The sequence below is a fragment of the Mauremys mutica genome, chromosome 12 (assembly GCF_020497125.1).
Source record: "Mauremys mutica isolate MM-2020 ecotype Southern chromosome 12, ASM2049712v1, whole genome shotgun sequence".
NCBI classification, from domain to species: Eukaryota; Metazoa; Chordata; order Testudines; family Geoemydidae; genus Mauremys; species Mauremys mutica.
The window spans coordinates 33497681-33516199 of NC_059083.1; the positions used below are offsets into that span (position 1 = coordinate 33497681).

Below are 18519 nucleotides of genomic sequence, written 5' to 3' on the forward strand. Positions count from 1 at the left end.
GATAATGCAATGGCTTCACAGCATCAATTCTCGACTCCCGAGTGTCCGATAACCCTTTAACAGATATTGGCATATGTTCTTGAAGTATATCCCAACATGAAGGTGACGAAGAAAAGATAACGTATATTCTGTTAATCAGACCGAAAAAGTCAACGGCATATTTCGATGACTTTGCCGCGTCTGAGATCACAAGATTCCAAGTGTGAGCTCCACATGGTACATACAAGGCACGGTCATTTATTTCTAGCATGCGGGCTTGAACTCCTTTATTCTTCCCTCTCATATTTGCACTGTTATCATAAGCTTGGCCTCTCATGTCAGCAATGTCTATTCCTAAGTTTTTTGCCTTTTCAAGAAACGCTTCCAATAAGCCCTCGCCAGGTGTATCATGAACATTAAGAAAACCAACAAACGCTTCACTAATATTGACACCATCTTCACCGTTGCATTCAACAAAGCGTAACACCACAGACATCTGTTCTTCATGTGACACGTCGGGAGTACAGTCCAAAATAACTGAATAATATTTTGCTTTGTTAAGCTGCGCTATGTTGGCCTCTTGAATGTTACTGGCAACAAGTTGAATCAGCTCGTTTTGGATCTGTGGACTGAGGTACTGAACATGTGTCTCTGCCTTCTTAATCCTCTGTAAAAGTTCGCTGAGGACAGTATCATACTTTGCAAGCAATTCAAACAGTCCCAAAAAGTTGCCATTCGAAGGATCGCCGAGCTTTTCATTACTTCCTCGAAATGCCAAGTTTCTTTTGGACAAGAAAATAACTACATCAACCATGCGTTTGACAACATTTCTCCAGAAATCTTTCTTTCAGAAAAGCCTGCAGTTCGAGTTGGTCAATAGATGTACGGTTTACTATGCCTGACCGAAGGTCAAACCATTTCACCATAGTCTTGATGACCTTTGCCTGTTTCATGCTGCTGAAGTCTTTTTGACAGTGCTTTCCAAGCAGATGTTCCACGACGTAGCGGTATGTCGCCAGTGCCAAATAATTTACAACAAAAACAAAAAATGGCATCTTTCTGAACTGAGTACATTAACCATGAACGTCTTATTTTCTCGCCATTTGCCATGGTTCAATAGAAATGAGTACTTGTGAACCTCCATCTTTCCTCGTTAAATGGAAATTCGTAACTTTCATTCTGCTGCGGTGGGCCACGTGCAACAATGTCACACATTTGCCTGTCCAATATTATAGACGGCCAATCTCCTGGATCAGTCAGTGGTTCAGATTCAGATACTTCTTTCCCGGCAGCAGCTGGAATATCTGTCACAGTTTGTTTGGTAGAACAACTGGCTTCACCTTCGACCTCACTTGAAGCACTTCTAGATACTTCTGGATACGATTCGTCGCTGCTAGCACTGTCCGTTTCATGTGCCTGTACCTGTACGTTGGATTGCAGCGCAAAATACGTTGACAACTTTGGAATTTTATCAAGTTCCTTCTCTGCATCTTTTGCTGCCTTTCGTTTACTAGCTCCGCTCTTATACGTTCTCTTAGACATCACAAAGCACGCTTCTGCATTGGAAACGATAAAAAACTAAACAACTAAATTAATAACATTTATCCGCCGACCGCCATTATGAACGCAAATACACATTCTTTGAATGGGTCCAACTAAAATTCGAAACTGACCGACAGACAACTGATGTAGCCAATAGCATTATGATTTATCATAATGACTTCACGGTTTTGTCAGTAAAACCGACATGGATTGTGCAATAGCATCAATAAATGTCACTTATGTAGTTATACCTTACATTTTTTTGCCACTTTTAGGGGCCCCCTTCCTTGCGGGACCCCCTCCAGTCGGAGGGTACGGAGGGCGCTCGCTACACCTCTGGAACCAGGCCCTGGATATCAGAGAATTCCCCTGGTGTAGTGAGAGCTCAGCTGGGGTAAAACAGCGTATCTGGCTCCTGTGCTAACTCCCACCACCTCCAACCTGGTGTAGGAGGCTTGTCAGGGTGGGAGGGGTTGGGGGGAGGTGTGCTGGGGCAGAGCAGAGCACAATCACCAATCTCAGGGACCACAGTCAGCTGCAGCAAATTAGAGCAGCCCCTGGGGCAGCCTGAGAATCAGGGAGCCACAACCAGCTCCCTCACTGCCCGTACCCTGCACCCCGAGCAGATCCTGGCACAGCAGAAAATCTGGGTTTCCAGCTCAAAGAACTCTTCCTTTATAAGTGTTTCCATAATGTGGATAATGCAGGTGACCCCAAGAGGTGCTGAGCGCCTGCAACTGCTGCTGGCTTCAGTGGGATCAGACCCACTCGGGGGCCCAATCCTGCTCCAAGCAAACCAATGGGCTTGGGACAGGACTGGCTCTAACATTTTTGCCGCCCCAAGCAAAAAAAAAAAAAAAGAGCGCCGCCCAACCCCTCCCTGAGCGTCGTGTCGCCAAGTCCCCGCCCCCCCCGGCGCCGCGTCGCACCGCCCAAGTCCCCGCCCCCCCAGCGCTGCGTCACATTGCACCGCACAAGTCCCCGCCCCCCCGATCGTCGCGTCACACCACCCAAGTCCCCGCCCCCCTGAACGTCACGCCGCGCTGCCCAAGTCCCCACCCCCCCCAGCGCCTCCTGGCCAAACCAAAAACAACAAAAACAAACCCCGATCGCCGCCCCCTCCCGAGGTGCCGCCCCAAGCACGTGCTTGATAGGCTGGTGCCTGGAGCCGGCCCTGGCGTGGGAGCATGTCTGTGGAGAACTCACATGGCTGGGCCCTATTGGTATAAATAATCATTGTTCTTGTTACAGGGTGTCTGTGGTGTCAGGGAGTGAAGTTTGTTTGTTTAAGAGTATTTCCAAGGATTAATGTTGTGAAAAATAAAACTGTTAATGTTCATATTTCAATACCACAATTTTTCCACCTATTATTTCTGGATACTATCTGGATTTCCCCTTGTCGTGTACATTACCTATAACAGTAACACATTACTTTTTTACACTAACATTTCTTTGCCCACATAGTTCTGAGTGTTCGTTTTCTAATGTAAAGCATAATCAAAACTAGTCAAAACACACATACCTTTCACTGCCTCATACTCCTCTGGAAAGTAAAAGACATTGTGAGTTAACGTTGAGTCTCAAAACTTAATGCACAATAGTCAAGCTAACAGCGACATCTTCCTCACTGGTGATACGAACGTTTTGCAAGATTTGTCCATCAGATGCTAAGCAGTGCACAGCACAGGAGCTGGCTTCTTATGGAGGCAGGGACCCAACCTGTCTAGGGTTGGCAACTTTCTAATTGCACAAAACAAAACATCCCTTTCCTCAGGCCCAGCCCCTTCCACAAGGCCCCGTCCCCGGCTCGCTCCATCCTCCCTCACTCCATCGCTCGTTGTCCCCCATCCTCACTCAGTTTCACCTGGCTAGGGCAGGGAGTTGGACTCCGGCTAGGACTAGGGATAAATTGTCTGGGATGTGGGAGAGAGCTCTGGGCTGGGGCATGGATTCGGGAGTGGGCTCCGGGTGGGGCCAGAAATGAGGGATCCAGGGTGTGGGAGAGGACTCAGGACTAGGGCTGGGGGTTGACGTGCAGGGGATGGGGGGGTGAGGGCTCCAGCTGAGGGTGCAGGTTCAGGGGTGGGACCAGGGATGAGGGGTTTGGGGTGCAGGAGGGGATTCAGCAGGAGTTTGGGATGCAGGAGGGGTGTGCGCTCCAGCCACGGCTATGGCTCTGGGGTGCCATTTCTGTAAGTCCCATGGGGTTTATTAGGAAAAGTGGTCCCTTCCCCTTCAGAGCCCGTCTGTGTCAGCACAAGCAGCCCTGAACTCACTGCTTGGGCTCTGGTGCCGATATGGAGATGTTCTTCATTACTTATTAAAACAGGCTGTAACTCCACCTGCTAAAATTGATCTAAAATTGTTAAACTGAAACTCCACTGCATTAAATGTGGCTTTCAATTGACTTAAGTTGGCTTGAGAGAGCTAACTCGACTGACATGACGTGAAATCTTCAACCCAGCCCATTGGTCCCAGACACTGACCTTTCTGTCTCTTCATGTCAGATCGCAGAGCCTCTAGAGGGAGAAAAGAGAGAGACATGAGATTCCCCCTGTTGCATGAGCTGTGGGGTTACCATTATAAATACAACTGTTCCACACACTGACCTTTCTGTCTCTCCATCTCAGATCGCAGGAGCTCTAGAGGGAGAAAAGAGAGAGACATGAGATTTCACCCTGTCGTGTTTGTGGGGATAATGTTAAATATCAGTTAATGTAACTGGCCCAGACAGCAGGGTCTCTAGAGAGAGAACAGGGTGAGAGGTCGTCAATTCATAGAGTCCAAGACCAGAAGGGACCATTGTGATCACCTAGTCTGACCCCTGTGTAACACATGCCCATGGGCTTCCCCACAACAATTCCTAGAGAGGATCTTTTAGAAAAACATCCAATCTTGATTTCAAAACTGCCAGTGCTGGAGAATCTACCATGACCCTTGGGAAACTGTTGCAACAGTTAATTAATAATGGTGAGATTTCACCCTGTCGTGCTTATGGGATAACTCTACTGTCAGATAATGTAATGGGCCCAGACATTGACCTTTCTTGCTCTCCATATCAGGTCGTAGGGTATCTAGGGAGAGAAAAGGGCGAGAGGTGAGATTTCACCCGATCGTGTTTATGGCGCATTTCCCGCTATTCATGTAATTGTGCTGTAATTATGAAAGTGAGGCAAACAGACTGACAGGACACACAGACAGATCTGTCTCTACATCCCTGCACTCAGCATCCCTGCTGCCTGGGCCCACTGACCATCACCTCTAGGGGCTGCCCATCCCTGCTGCCTGGGCCCCACTGACCATCACCTCTAGGGGCTGCTCTAAGTGTCTCCCCCAGGAGCCATCCCTGCTGCCTGGGCCCTGTCACACTCCTGTCTGATCTGGCTGCTCCCCTCTGTGCCCATCCCCTGAACAGCCGCAGCTCTCCCCAGCTCCTGCCTGTGGGGATGGGAGAGGGAAGTGAGCGACGGGAATGGGGCACTGACCTGGATAATGGACAGGATTTGGTTGGCTCAATCCTAGGCCAATTCCTGACCTTGTAGGTGGTACTTGCCCCTGGTCCTAATGATAAGTGGTAACAGCTCCTCCTAGGGTCTCGGTAGATTGCGGAGGGAGGGAGAATGGGGTGGAGGTGCCTTTGTTTAGCTGGATGTTCAGGTCAGCAGGATCTCAGGCTGAACAAGTCTTAGCGTACGTCCAGACTACCTGCCGTATCGGCGGGTAGTGATCTATCGATATATCGCGTCTCATCTAGACGCGATATATCAATCCCCGAATGCGCTCCCGTCAACTCCGGAACTCCACTGGAGCAAGCGGCGGTAGCGGAGTCGACACGGGGAGCCGCGGATGTCGATCCCGTGCCGTGAGGACCTGAGGTAAATCGATCTAAGATACTTCAACTTCAGCTACGCTATTCACGTAGTTGAAGTTGCGTATCTTAGATCGATACCTCCCCGCCCCCAGCGTAGACCAGCCCTAAGTGTAGCTAAGATAACTGCTAATCTGTCCATTTTGACAGCCACTGCTTTGCCCTTCTGCAGCTCCTACTCACCTGGATTGGGGTGGGGGGTGCAAGCACCTACTGGGGAGCAGAATTGGCCCTAAGAAACACCCTTTTTTCCTCCTTTGCTTTCTGTTTTTCCTGCAAGCAGCCAAGTTACATTTGTCAGTGCTCCAAGCCCAGCTCACTGAGCCCCACATGGTGTTTCTGTCTGAGCCATGCTGATCTTCATGGAACAGTTCAGAATCACATTGGATTGAGATCCTTGAGTGGGATCTGAAGGAGTGAAACCACTTGACACTTCTCAGTTTAGACAAAGTTATAATTTGTTCAGCTCCCCCTTCATGCTCAGCCCGGTTCCCACTGCCTGACACCTCCTCCAAATACTGAATCCCTGTATATCTAAGAGGGCTTGTCTACAGTACCGGCTGGATTAACAGGCAGTGATCGATCCAGCAGGTGTCGATTTATCACGTCAAATTGACCACTGAGCACTCTCCCGTTGACTCTGGTACTCCACCAGGGCGAGAGGCACAGGTGGAGTCGACAGGGAAACATCAGCCATTGACTTACTGCACTGAAGACACCCCTCCAGAGTAGACCAGACCTTAGGGTTTCCGACCCTCCAGGCCTGGAGTCTCCCGGAATCAGCATCCATCTCCCAGTGACTGTTGAAAGCAATCCTGGATAGTTTAATAGGCTATTTTAAGAAAATGACATTACGTCATATTGGGAAAAAACCCTACCAGAATAGCTTCAGTTAGAGTTGGCAGCCCTAGTATCTCTCCTTTTGGTTTTGGTTTTCAATCAGTCAATCAATCAATTTTTCTCTCTCTCTCTCTCACCAAATTCCCCTCTTGTTACTTCACCTTTCGCTCTGTGTTGCCTCCAGAAGCAGTAACTAGCCAGGCCAATGAGAACAGCCAGGAGACACAGGATCACACCCAGAGCCACCATCCAGGGACTGACTTTCGGGAAAAACAGCTCTGCAAGAGAAAGTGCCATTGACTTGGGAGCAAACACGCGCAGAATGAAGGCAGAACACCATGACAGTGGTGACACTGTGACTAGTTAAAAGACTCACAGGGAAATACACATGTGGCTCCTCTGTGCTTTATTATTAAGCCAATGAAAGTCCAAGCTTTAGCCTGGTTATGGAACAAGGTTAATTAATGAGAGGCGGCATGTCGGGGGTAGGGAAGGAATAGGGTGGAGTTCCGCTATGCTACAACTATCCGCCTGTAGCCAATGCTGAAATGTATCAGATATATTAAGGATATAGAGGTGAGATATAAATATTAGGGATGTTGATTAATCACAGTTAACTCATGCAATTAACTAAAAATAATTTATCGCAATTTTAATAGCACTGCTAAACAATAGAATATCATTGTTGATACGGTGATGTAAATGTTAATGAGTATAAGGGGAACTAATGAGTTCACCTATGAGAAATGGAGCATCCCAACAGGCGTGAGGTCTGGAAGTTGAAATAAGGGTCAAAAACTTCATAAGTATGTTTGACCCCCAGTGGGCATCAGCATAACACATTACAAAAGCTGTACCCCAGCCTGTGCGCCTTGGTGGGGGGAGATGCCAGGGTGATGGGCACTGGTGGGGGGTGGTGATGAAGGATGATGGTGAAGATGAGGAGTAACACTTTGGGTTTTTCAGCAAGGCCTGGTGTGAGTAGTGCAAATACTGTGCACTCTATATTGGGCTCTCTCTACTTTGCCAGTCTGCAGCGTGTGTATTGTTTGGCTAGCTAGTCAAAGTAATTAGTATAGAGAGAGCACTATGTAGTCTCTGTTGTGCACCATGCGGTCCCCCTGCTATTGATAATCTCTCTACTGTAGTTGATGTTGGAGGCTGAACTCTCTCAGATTAAATTAGATTAAACCGTCACCTTGGGGTGGGTTGTTGGTTAAACTAACCCATAACTATAGATAAGGCTAAACCCCACTGACATAACTTCAAGCAGTCCCTAGGCTGCTCTAACTGATCCCCAGGCTGCAGCCAGTGATGACTGACCATCAGAACCAGAGAGCTGTGGCCAGCTTCCTGACACCCCCGACTCACCTATGCTCAGTGGGGCTCACCCACACGAGAGAACCTGGCTCAAAATATGTTAATGAAGAACTTTAATAAAAACAAAATGTAAGCCTGGAAATTCAGAGTAAACATTTCTCCAGATTCCTGTTGCCTGGGCTCTAGAGCAATGGCTGAATAGAGGGTCATTGCTACATGATTAATGGTGTATTGAAAACTGTGTATAAATTACAAGTGTCACTTTAAATCCTGAGGTGATTCCTGGTGTTGCTTGCAGGCTAAGGGGCCCTTCAAGGAGTGTACAATCTGGAGCCTCTGCAGTTAATCTGCAAAGAATCAGCCTACACATAGGTGGGTTGAGTTCCGCCTCTGTGCCTTAGGAAGCAGCCTGCTTTGTCTCTGTATTTGGCAGTGGTGTGTTAGAGTTCTACAGTGTTAGAAATAAAGCAGCGTTACATTGCAACCTTTCAAGAAGAGTATTTATGTTTTGTTTTCAACTCTCGGTGTGTATGCTCTGAATTAAAAAAAAATTGTAATTACAAATGACAAAGGATGAATATAAACAAATAACACAAGTATGTAGGGACAAAATTAGAAAGGCCAAGGCACAAAGAGATTAAATTAGCTAGAGACATAAAGGGTAACAAGAAAACATTCTACAAATACATTAGAAGCAAGAGGAAGACCAAGGACAGGGTAGGCCTGTTACTCAATGAGGGGGGAAAAACAATAACAGAAAATGTGGAAATGGCAGAAGAGCTAAATAGATTCATAGATTCTTAGACTCTAGGACTGGAAGGGACCTCAAGAGGTCATCGAGTCTAGTCCCCTGCCCTCATGGCAGGACCAAATACTGTCTAGACCATCCCGGATAGACATTTATCTAACCTACCCTTAAATATCTCCAGAGAGGGAGATTCCACAACCTCCCTAGGCAATTTATTCCAGTGTTTAACCACCCTGACAGTTAGGAACATTTTCCTAATGTCCAACCTAAACCTCCCTTGCTGCAGTTTAAGCCCATTGCTTCTTGTTCTATCCTTAGAGGCTAAAATAAAGAAGTGGGAGAAAACTTGTTCATGACACCCTTTTAGATACCTGAAAACTGGTATCATGTCCCCTCTCCGTTTTCTCTTTTCCAAACTAAATAAACCCAGTTTTTTCAGCCTTCCTTCATAGGTCATGTTCTCAAGACCTTTAATCATTCTTGTTGCTCTTCTCTGGACCCTCTCCAATTTCTCCACATCTTTCTTGAAATGCGGTGCCCAGAACTGGACACAATACTCCAGTTCAGGCCTAACCAGCACAGAGTAGAGTGGAAGAATGACTTCTCGTGTCTTGCTCACAACACACCTGTTAATGCATCCCAGAATCATGTTTGCTTTTTTGCAACAGCATCACACTGTTGACTCGTATTTAGCTTGTGGTCCACTATAACCCCTAGATCCCTTTCTGCCGTACTCCTTCCTAGACAGTCTCTTCCCATTCTGTATGTGTGAAACTGATTGTTCCTTCCTAAGTGAAGCACTTTGCATTTGTCTTTATTACACATCATCCTGTTTACCTCAGACCATTTCTCCAATTTGTCCAGATCATTTTGAATTTTGACCCTATCCTCCAAAGCAGTTGCAATCCCTCCCAGTTTGGTATCATCTGCAAACTTAATAAGTGTACTTTCTATGCCAATATCTAAGTCGTTGATGAAAATATTGAACAGAACTGGTCCCAAAACAGACCCCTGCGGAACCCTACTTGTTATACCTTTCCAGCAGGATTGGGAACCATTAATAACTACTCTGAGTACGGTTATCCAGCCAGTTATGCACTCACCTTATAGTAGCCCCATCTAAGTTATATTTGCCTAGTTTATTGATAAGAATATCATGCGAGACCATATCAAATGCCTTACTAAAGTCTAGGTATACCACATCCACTGCTTCTCCCTTATCCACAAACACTCGTTATCCTATCAAAGAAAGCTACCAGATTGGTTTGAAATGATTTGTTCTTTACAAATCCATGCTGGCTATTCCCTATCACCTTACCATCTTCCAAGTGTTTGCATTTGATTTCCTTAATTACTTGCTCCATTATCTGCCCTGGCACACAAGTTAAACTAACTGGTCTGTTGTTTCCTGGGTTATTTTTATTTCCTTTTTTGTAGATGGGCACTATATTTGCCCTTTTCCAGTCTTCTGGACTCTCTCCTGTCTCCCATGATTTTCCAAAGATAATAGCTAGAGTCTCAGATACCTCCTCTATTCGCTCCTTAAGTATTCTAGGGCCTGGTCTACACTAGGCGTTTAAATCGGTTTTAGGACCGTAAAACCGATTTAACGCCACACCTGTCCACACTAAGAGGCCCTTTATATCGGTATAAAGGGCCCTTTAAACCGGTTTCTGTACTCCTCCCTAACGAGAGGAGTAACGCTAGTATCGGTATTAACATATCGGATTAGGGTTAGTGTGGACGCTGATCGACGGTATTGGCCTCCGGGAGCTATCCCACAGTGCACCAGTGACCGCTCTGGACCGCAATCTGAACTCGGATGCAGTGGTCAGGTAAACAGGAAAAGCCCCGCGAACTTTTGAATATTTCCTGTTTGCCCAGCGTGGAGCTCCGATCAGCACGGGTGGCGATGCAGTCCGAAATCAAAATAAAAAAAGAGCTCCCGCATGGACCATGCGGATGTGATCACTGTAAGGGCAGGCAAATCCGTTCTATCAGCGCTCCGTTACAGAAGATGAAATTCAGAATCCTTTTTAAAAAATCTCCAGACAGACGCCATAGCAGGGACTCAGCGCACTGCAGCGTGACAAGCGTAACGGAAAGCCAAAGAATCAAATGGATGCTCATGGACTGGAGGACTGAAGCTATCCCACAGTTCCTGCAGCCTCCGAAAATTATTTGCATTCTTGGCTGAGCTCCAAATGCTTCTAGGGTCAAACACAGTGTCCGCGGTGGGTCAGGGCATAGCTTGGCAATCTACTCACCCCCCCCCACACACCCCCAGAAGCGAAAGGGAAAACAATCCTCTGACTCTTTTACATGTCACCCTATCTTTACTGAATGCTGCAGATAGACGCGATAGTGCAGCACTCAACACCAACATCCTTGCTCCCCCCATGCTATGGCTGGCTGATGGTACAATACGACTGGTACCAGTCCTCATTATCAGCCTATTAGCACATGGGGCAGTGCAAAAGGACTGGTAACCATACCAACTTGCTTGGGACCGGTCGATCAAGGTCGCCTGGCCCTAATTTTTCCTGGTAGATGGTACAGTATGGCTGATAACCATCATCGTCATAGCAACAGGGGGCTGAGCTCCATCAGCCCCCACCCTTCATGTGTAAAGAAAAGATTCAAGTGCCCCTGAACTAGCAGAGAGATGCTGGGCTCCTCTCCTACACACTCCTTACTGTCCTGTCTGGACTATCATAGCAGCTGGAGGCTGCCTTCCACTCATATCTCACTAACAAGTCACTGTGTCTATTCCTGCATTCTTTATTACTTCATCACACAAGAGGGGGAACAATGCTACGGTAGCCCAGGAAGGCTGAGGGAAGAACGGAATCAACAGGTGGGGTTGTTGCAGGAGCACCCCCTGTGAATAGCATACAGCTCATAATTTCTGCAGGATCTGACACAGAGCAGCTGTGCTCTCTGGTTCTCTGATACAGTGGTTCTCTAGTACACTTGCCCATATTCTAGGCAGGAATGATTCTATTTTTAGATACCAAAAAGGAGGGATTGACTCAGGGAGTCATTCCCAATTTTGGCTTTTGCGCCCCTGGCTAAGAGCAGCCAGGGGCACTTATGACAGCAGCAAATGGAACAGTGCAAAAGGACTGGTAGCCATGCCCATCTTATTACCAATTTATGGTATGGTAGATGGTACAGTATGGCTGATAACCATCTCTGCTATCATGCAAAAGCAAAAGCATGCTGCTGTGTAGCGCTGCTGAATCGCCTCTGTCAGCGGCATCTAGTACACATACGGTGACAGTCACAAAAGGCAAAACAGGCTCCATGATTGCCATGCTATGGCATCTGCCAGGGCAATCCAGGGAAAAAAGCCGCGAAATGCTTGTCTGCCGTTGCTTTCCCAGAGGAAGGAGTGACTGACGACATTTACCCAGAACCACCCGCGACAATGATTATTGCCCCATCAGGCACTGGGATCTCAACCCGGAAATGCCAAGGGGCGGGGGAGGCTGCGGGAACTATGGGATAGCTACGGGATAGCTACCCACAGTGCAACGCTCCAGAAATCGATGCTATCCTCGGACCATGGACGCACACCACCGATTTAATGTGTTTAGTGTGGCCGCGCGCACTCGATTTTATAAAATCTGTTTTACAAAACCGGTTTATGCAAATTCAGAATAGTCCCGTAGTGTAGACGTACCCTAGGATGCATTTCATCAGGCCCTGGTGACTTGCAGACATCTAACTTTTCTAAGTGATTTTTAACTTGTTCTTTTTTTATTTTATCTTCTAAACCTACCCCCTTCCCATTAGCATTCACTATGTGAGGCATTCCTTCAGACTTCTCGGTGAAGACTGAAACAAAGAAGTCATTAAGCATCTCTGCCATTTCCAAGTTTCCTGTTACTGTTTCTCCCTCCTCACTGAGCAGTAGGCCGACCCTGTCCTTGGTCTTCCTCTTGCTTCTAATGTATTGAAAAAGTCTTCTTGTTTCCCTTTATTCCCGTAGCTAGTTTGAGCTCATTTTGTGCTTTTGCCTTTCTAATCTTGCCCCTACATTCCTGTGTTGTTTGCCTATATTCGTCCTTTGTAATTTGTCCTAGCTTCCATTGTTTATATGATTCCTTTATTTTTTAGATCATGCAAGTTCTCGTGGTTAAGCCAAGGTGGTTTTTTGCCACATTTTCTAGCTTTCCTATCCAGGGGAATAGCTTGCTTTTGGGCCCTTAATAGTGTCCCTTTGAAAAACTGCCAACTCTCCTCAGTTGTTTTTCCCCTCAGTCTTGATTCCCATGGGACCTTACCCATCAGCTCTCTGAGCTTACCAAAATCCGCCTTCCTGAAATCCATTGTCTCTATTTTGCTGTACTCCCTTCTACCCTTCCTTAGGATTGTGAACTCTGTGGTTTCATGATCACTTTCACCCAAGCTACCTTCCACTTTCAAATTCTCAACGAGTTCTTCCCTATTTGTTAAAATCAAATCTAGAACAGCTTCCCCCCAGTAGCTTTTTCAACCTTCTGAAATAAAAAGTTGTCTGCAATGCAGTCCAAGAACTTACTGGACAGTCTGTGCCCCGCTGTGTTATTTTCCCAACATATATCTAGATAGTTGAAGTCCCACATCACCACCAGATCTTGGGCTTTGGATGATTTTGTTACTTGTTTAAAAAAAGCCACATCCACCTCTTCCACCTGGTTAGGTGGCCTGTAGTAGACTCCTAGCATGACATCACCCTTGTTTTTTACCCCTTTTAGCCTACCCAGAGACTCTCAACACTTCCGTCTCCTATGTCCATCTCTACCTCAGTCCAAGTGTGCACATTTTTAATATACAAGGCAACACCTCCTCCCTTTTTCCCCTGTCTATCCTTCCTGAGCAAGCTGTACCCATCCACACCAACATTCCAATCATGTGTATTATCCCACCAAGTTTCGGTGATGCCAACAATGTCATAGTTGTATTTATTTATTAGCACTTCCAGTTCTTCCTGCTTGTTACCCATACTTCTCGCATTTGTATATAGGCATCTAAGATACTGATTTGATCATGCCTCCCAGTTTTGCCTTGACCCTCCTTTCTCTGTGCCATTATATCCCACGCTCTCTCCTATTTCTGAACCATCTCCCAGGTCTCCATGTTCTCCACTTACCTGTGGACTTTGCTCACCTGTCCCCATCAAACCTAGTTTAGTTTAATGACTTTTTTGTTTAGGATTTTCACCAAAAAGGCTAGTAGTGATTGGACATCTAACATAGTGAATGGCAATGAAAATGAGATAGGATCAGAGGCTGGGGAAAGAAAAAGTTAAAATTACTTAGACAAATTAGATATCTTCAAGTCACCAGGGCCTGATGAAATACATCCGAGAATACTCAAGAAGCTGACTGAGGAGATATCCGAGACATTAGTAATTATCTCCAAAAAGTCATGGGAGATGGGAATGATTCTAGGGGACTGGAAAAGGGCAAATATAGTGCCAGTCTATAAATAGGGAAATAAGGACAACCCGGGGAATTACAGATCAATCAGCTTAACTTCAGTACCCAGAAAGATAATGGAGCAAATAATTAAGCAATCAATTTGCAAACACCTAGACAATAATAAGGTGATAAGCAAAAGTCAGCATGGATTTATCAAGAACAAATTGTGTCAAATCAACCTAATAACTTTTTTGACAGGGGAACAAGCCTTGTGGATGGGGGGGAAGTGGTAGCTGTGGTATATCTTGACTTTAGTAAGGTTTTTGATACTGTCTCGCATGACCTTCTCATTAACAAACTAGGGAAACACAACCTAGATGGAGCTACTATAAGGGGGGTGCATAACTGGTTGGAAAACCCTTTCCAAAGAATGGTTAGTGGTTCACGGTCAAGCTGGAAGGGCATATCAAGTGGGGTCCCACAGAGATCAGTTCTGGGTCCGGTTCTGTTCAATATCTTCATTGATGATTTAGATCATGGCATAGAGAATACACTTATAAAGTTTGTGGATGATACCAAGCAAGGAGGGGTTGCAAGTACTTTGCAGAATAAGATTAAAATTCAAAATGATCTGGGCAAACTGGAGAAATGGTCTGAAGTAAATAGGATGAAATTCAATCAGAACAAATGCAAAGTACTCCACTTAGGAAGGAACAGTCAGTTGCACACATTAAAAAATGGGTATGACTGCCTAGGAAGCAGTACTGCAGAAAGGGATCTGGGGGTCATAGTGGATCACAAGCTAAATATGAGTAAACAGTGTAACGCTGTTGCAAAAAAAAGTGAACATCATTCTGGGATGTATTAGCAGGAGTACTGTAAGCAAGACATGAGAAGTAATTCTTCCGCTCTACTCTGTGCTGATACGGCCTTAACTGGAGTATTGTGTCCAGTTCTGGGCACTACATTTCAGGAAGGATGTGGACAAATTGCAGAAAGTCCAGAGAAGAGCCACAAAAATGATTAAAGGTCTAGAAAACATGACCTATGAGGGAAGTTTGAAAAAACTGGGTTTGTTTAGTCTGGAGAAGAGAAGACTGAGAGGGGACATGATAACAGTTTTCAAGTACATAAAAGGTTGTTACAAGGAGGAGGAAGAAAAATTCTTCTTGTTAACCTCTGAGGATATGACACGAAGCAATGGGCTTAAATTGCAGCCAGGGCGGTTTAGATTGGAGATTAGGAATAATATCCTAACTATCAGGGTGGTTAAGCACTGGAATAAATTGCCTAGAGAGGTTGTGGAATCTGCATTATTGGAGATTTTTATGAGCGGGTTGGACAAACACCTGTCAGGGATGGTCTAGATAATACTTAATCCTGCCATGAGTGCAGGGACTAGATGACCTCTCGAGGTCCCTTCCAGTCCTATGATTCTATAACAATCACTTCATTCTGAGCCTACTAAGAGGTTATTAAGCAGTTCAGCACTTTGAAATCTCAAATTAATAGTACTTTACAAATGCAATATTCTTATTATTACAGTGATGAAATATTCATTCTGTATTAACAATGTTATTTGATAGATAATACATAATTTTTTAGAAAAAAGGTTCCTATTTTAAGCAGTTTTTACATAAGATTGTTTCTGAATATTTTGGGCTGATCCTTTATTGCCAGCACTCTCAATGCTCCTATCGACTTGGTTATGCAGGAAGGCAGGATCACGCCCATTGTGTGACTGAAGTGAAAAACTATAATGTACATCCACAGAGGAGATCAGAATTATGCTAGCCATGGAGCTCTGCATTTACTGCCTTCTGTGCAATTAAGTACAAGTTACAACCTAATTCTCAGCTCTGATGCCAGCAAAACTCTCATTTAAGCAGATGGGAGTTTTGTCAGAGTCTGAACTGCAGGACAGGGCCTATCGTGCAGCTCTCACACTGATGTGGTCACCTAAGCAGCAATGCTCAGATCATAACCAGGACTCTTGTGCTATTCAGGAAAAATGACTTCATTAGCCAGATTTTCATAAACACTCAGCAACCAGCTGCTCTCACTGAGAACAAAGGCGAATTCCCTCCCCCACACTCATTGAGAACTGTGATAGTCAGAGAAGTTACCTACAAACAGAAATACTCTTGCTGGAAGGTTGCAGCGTAACGCAACTTTGTGTCTTAGAATCCAGAACCTTAACACACAAGAATCCAAACCAGAGGGGGGCTGCTCCCTAAGGCAGGGGGCACCACTCATCCCACCTTGCTTTATGTTGGCTCATCTCTAGGAAGTTAGTGCACTGCAGGCTGGGCTGTAAATCCATCTCACACTAGTCTGCTGCCCACTAACTATACATGTGGACCCTGCTGGCATGCACTGCAAGTTTCTTGGTGCACGTTGCTCTGTTCCGGTTTCAAAGTAGCGTAGATCAAAGCGCACTACGGAGTTGTTAGTGCATGTAGCAGAGTCCACACAGACAGTTAGTGCGCACCAGGCTAGTGAGAGGCTGATTTACACCCAGCTCGCCGTGAACTAACTATTCCTGTAGACAAGCCCTGATTCTGCTCACATGCTTTTCTACAGAGCCTGCAAACAGGACCTGGAACCCCCTTCTCTTAAAGTGACAGCTTGCAATTCCAACATAGTCCTCTCTATACCACATGAACAAAGGAGAATTCTCTCCCCCAGCCCCACTCAGAAGAATGATGATTGCTGGGTACTGAGCTACTATGACAATCTGGCCAATGGCATCCTAGCCTGCAAGGTGATAAACACCCTCAGCTCCTACTAGAGACAAAGGAACGTCTACACTGTAATTAGCACCCGCTACTGGCCCCTGCACCTGACTCAGGCTCATGGGGCTCAGGCTAAGGGGCTGTTTAACTGCAGTGTAGATATTTGGGCTCAGGCTGAAGCCCAAGCTCTGGGAGCCTCCCACCTCACAAGGGTCTGAAGCCTGGACTCCAGTTCCAGCCCAAATGTCTACACCAGAATTTAGCGGCCCCTTAGCCTGAGCCAGCTGGCACAGACCACCAGCAGGTGTCTAATTGCAGTGTAGCTACATCCAAAGCGAACTGAGGTTGCTCAGGACTTTCCAAGACGTGCTCAGCACCTTGAAGGTTCAGGCCAATATACAGGAGACACAATGATAAATACTCTCTGCTCATGTCTGCAGCATCTCAGCCTATCCATGTGCGGCTGGGACAGGCACTGACCTGCTATGGAAATCGCTGACTCTCTCTCCTGGTTCAGTCGGGGGTTTCTGACACAGCAGGACACTTTCTGGTTGGACTCTTCAGTTAGAACAATGGCAATCTCTGTTTGGAACAGGCCATTGACCTCTGGGGATATGTTTTCAGAGGCTGATGGTAAGAGCTGCCCCTGGAGATCTTTCCACTGAGCCTTGGGCTGTGGGTACCATCCGGCTGATCGACACACCACCCGGATCCCTCCGTCCTGATGTCCCTCCACAGAGATGGCAGGAGCAGAGCCCAAACCTACAGAAGAAGTAAATGAAATTATGATAATCCTACAGTGCCCAGTAATGAGCAAACAGCTTCATTACACTGTTAGGAAATGTGTTTTGATATTAAACTAATAATTGAATGTGAGTCCACGAATGCAGCTGACCAGGAAATCTTCTCAGATTCCTATTTGATATACAGTAAAGTTAATAAGAACGGGAGTACTTGTGGCACCTTAGAGACTAACAAATTTATTTGAGCATAAGCTTTCATGGGCTACAGCCCACTTCATTGGATGCATGCAGTGGAAAATACAGTAGGAAGAGATATATATATATATACACAGAGAACATGAAACAATGGGTGTTACCATACACACTATAAGGAGAGTGATCAGTTAAGGTGAGTTATTATCAGCAGGAGAGAAAAAGAACTGTTTGTAGTGGTAATGAAAATGCACCATTTCCAGCAAAGTTAATGTTAATATCAGGGCTTTTCTATGCACAAATTTGCTTCAATTTAGCTGAAATGATTTAGTTAATCAAGAGAAAATCCCTGTGTGGACATTTGAAAATTAGGAAGGAATTGACTCAAGATAAATCAGTACAAGCCATTTCCAAACTCATTTAAAAATATCCACACCAGACATTTGCACTCATGCATTGAAACCAGTGCACATGTATGTGTAGACAAGCCTTAAATTAATTCACTAATAAAAAGCCTTATTATAGGGGAGTTCGGGTTGCTTTAGCAGTGCTTTGTACCCTTCCAGAATGCAGAAGTGGGTGGCAGTAAACTGGTACCTCCATAGGTGCTGGAACTGGTACCTCCATAGGTGCTGGCTTGAAGTAGTTTCCATCATATACAGTGTTCACGGTTTGGTTCAATGAATATCAGCACCCTCACTATACACATTGTTCCAGTTACCCTGGGTACCTCTGAAAGCCAGGAAATACACTCAGCAAAACAGAAACACAAACACTAGATAACAAGGAAGTGCAGGGTTAAGGTCACGCCTCCCACGCCAGATCACAGGTGGGTTTTATTTTACTGATGAGATAAACTGTGTGATGGGTTGGATCACAGAACCCCCCCGAAAGCTGCCACCTGATGTGCCAAGACTACTTCTATTCCTGTTTTCCCTACCAGCTCAGGCCTCCAGCACCCTATCTTGCTGAGCCAGACACTCCCGTCTGCTCCAACAAAGATCCAGGGTCTGAATTACTTGCCCCAAAGCTGCAGGTTTACCTGAAAACAGCTCACAGAAGTGAGCTTGTCTTTAGCACTTAGATGCCCAACTCCCAGTGGGGTTTAAACCCAAATAAATCCGTTTTACCCTGTATAAGGCTT

The 18519-nt window shown here is 45.7% G+C and overlaps 1 long non-coding RNA gene across 1 annotated transcript; it reads right to left on the minus strand.

The window, feature by feature from the left end:
- Positions 1-4007: 4007 nt before the first annotated feature.
- Positions 4008-16969, minus strand: LOC123345028. The gene is made up of 4 exons (XR_006572694.1): positions 16921-16969; positions 6391-6507; positions 4131-4163; positions 4008-4040 (listed from the first exon to the last, which is right to left on the minus strand). It is a non-coding gene; the product is annotated as an uncharacterized LOC123345028 (long non-coding RNA).
- Between the last annotated feature and the right edge of the window lie 1550 nt (positions 16970-18519).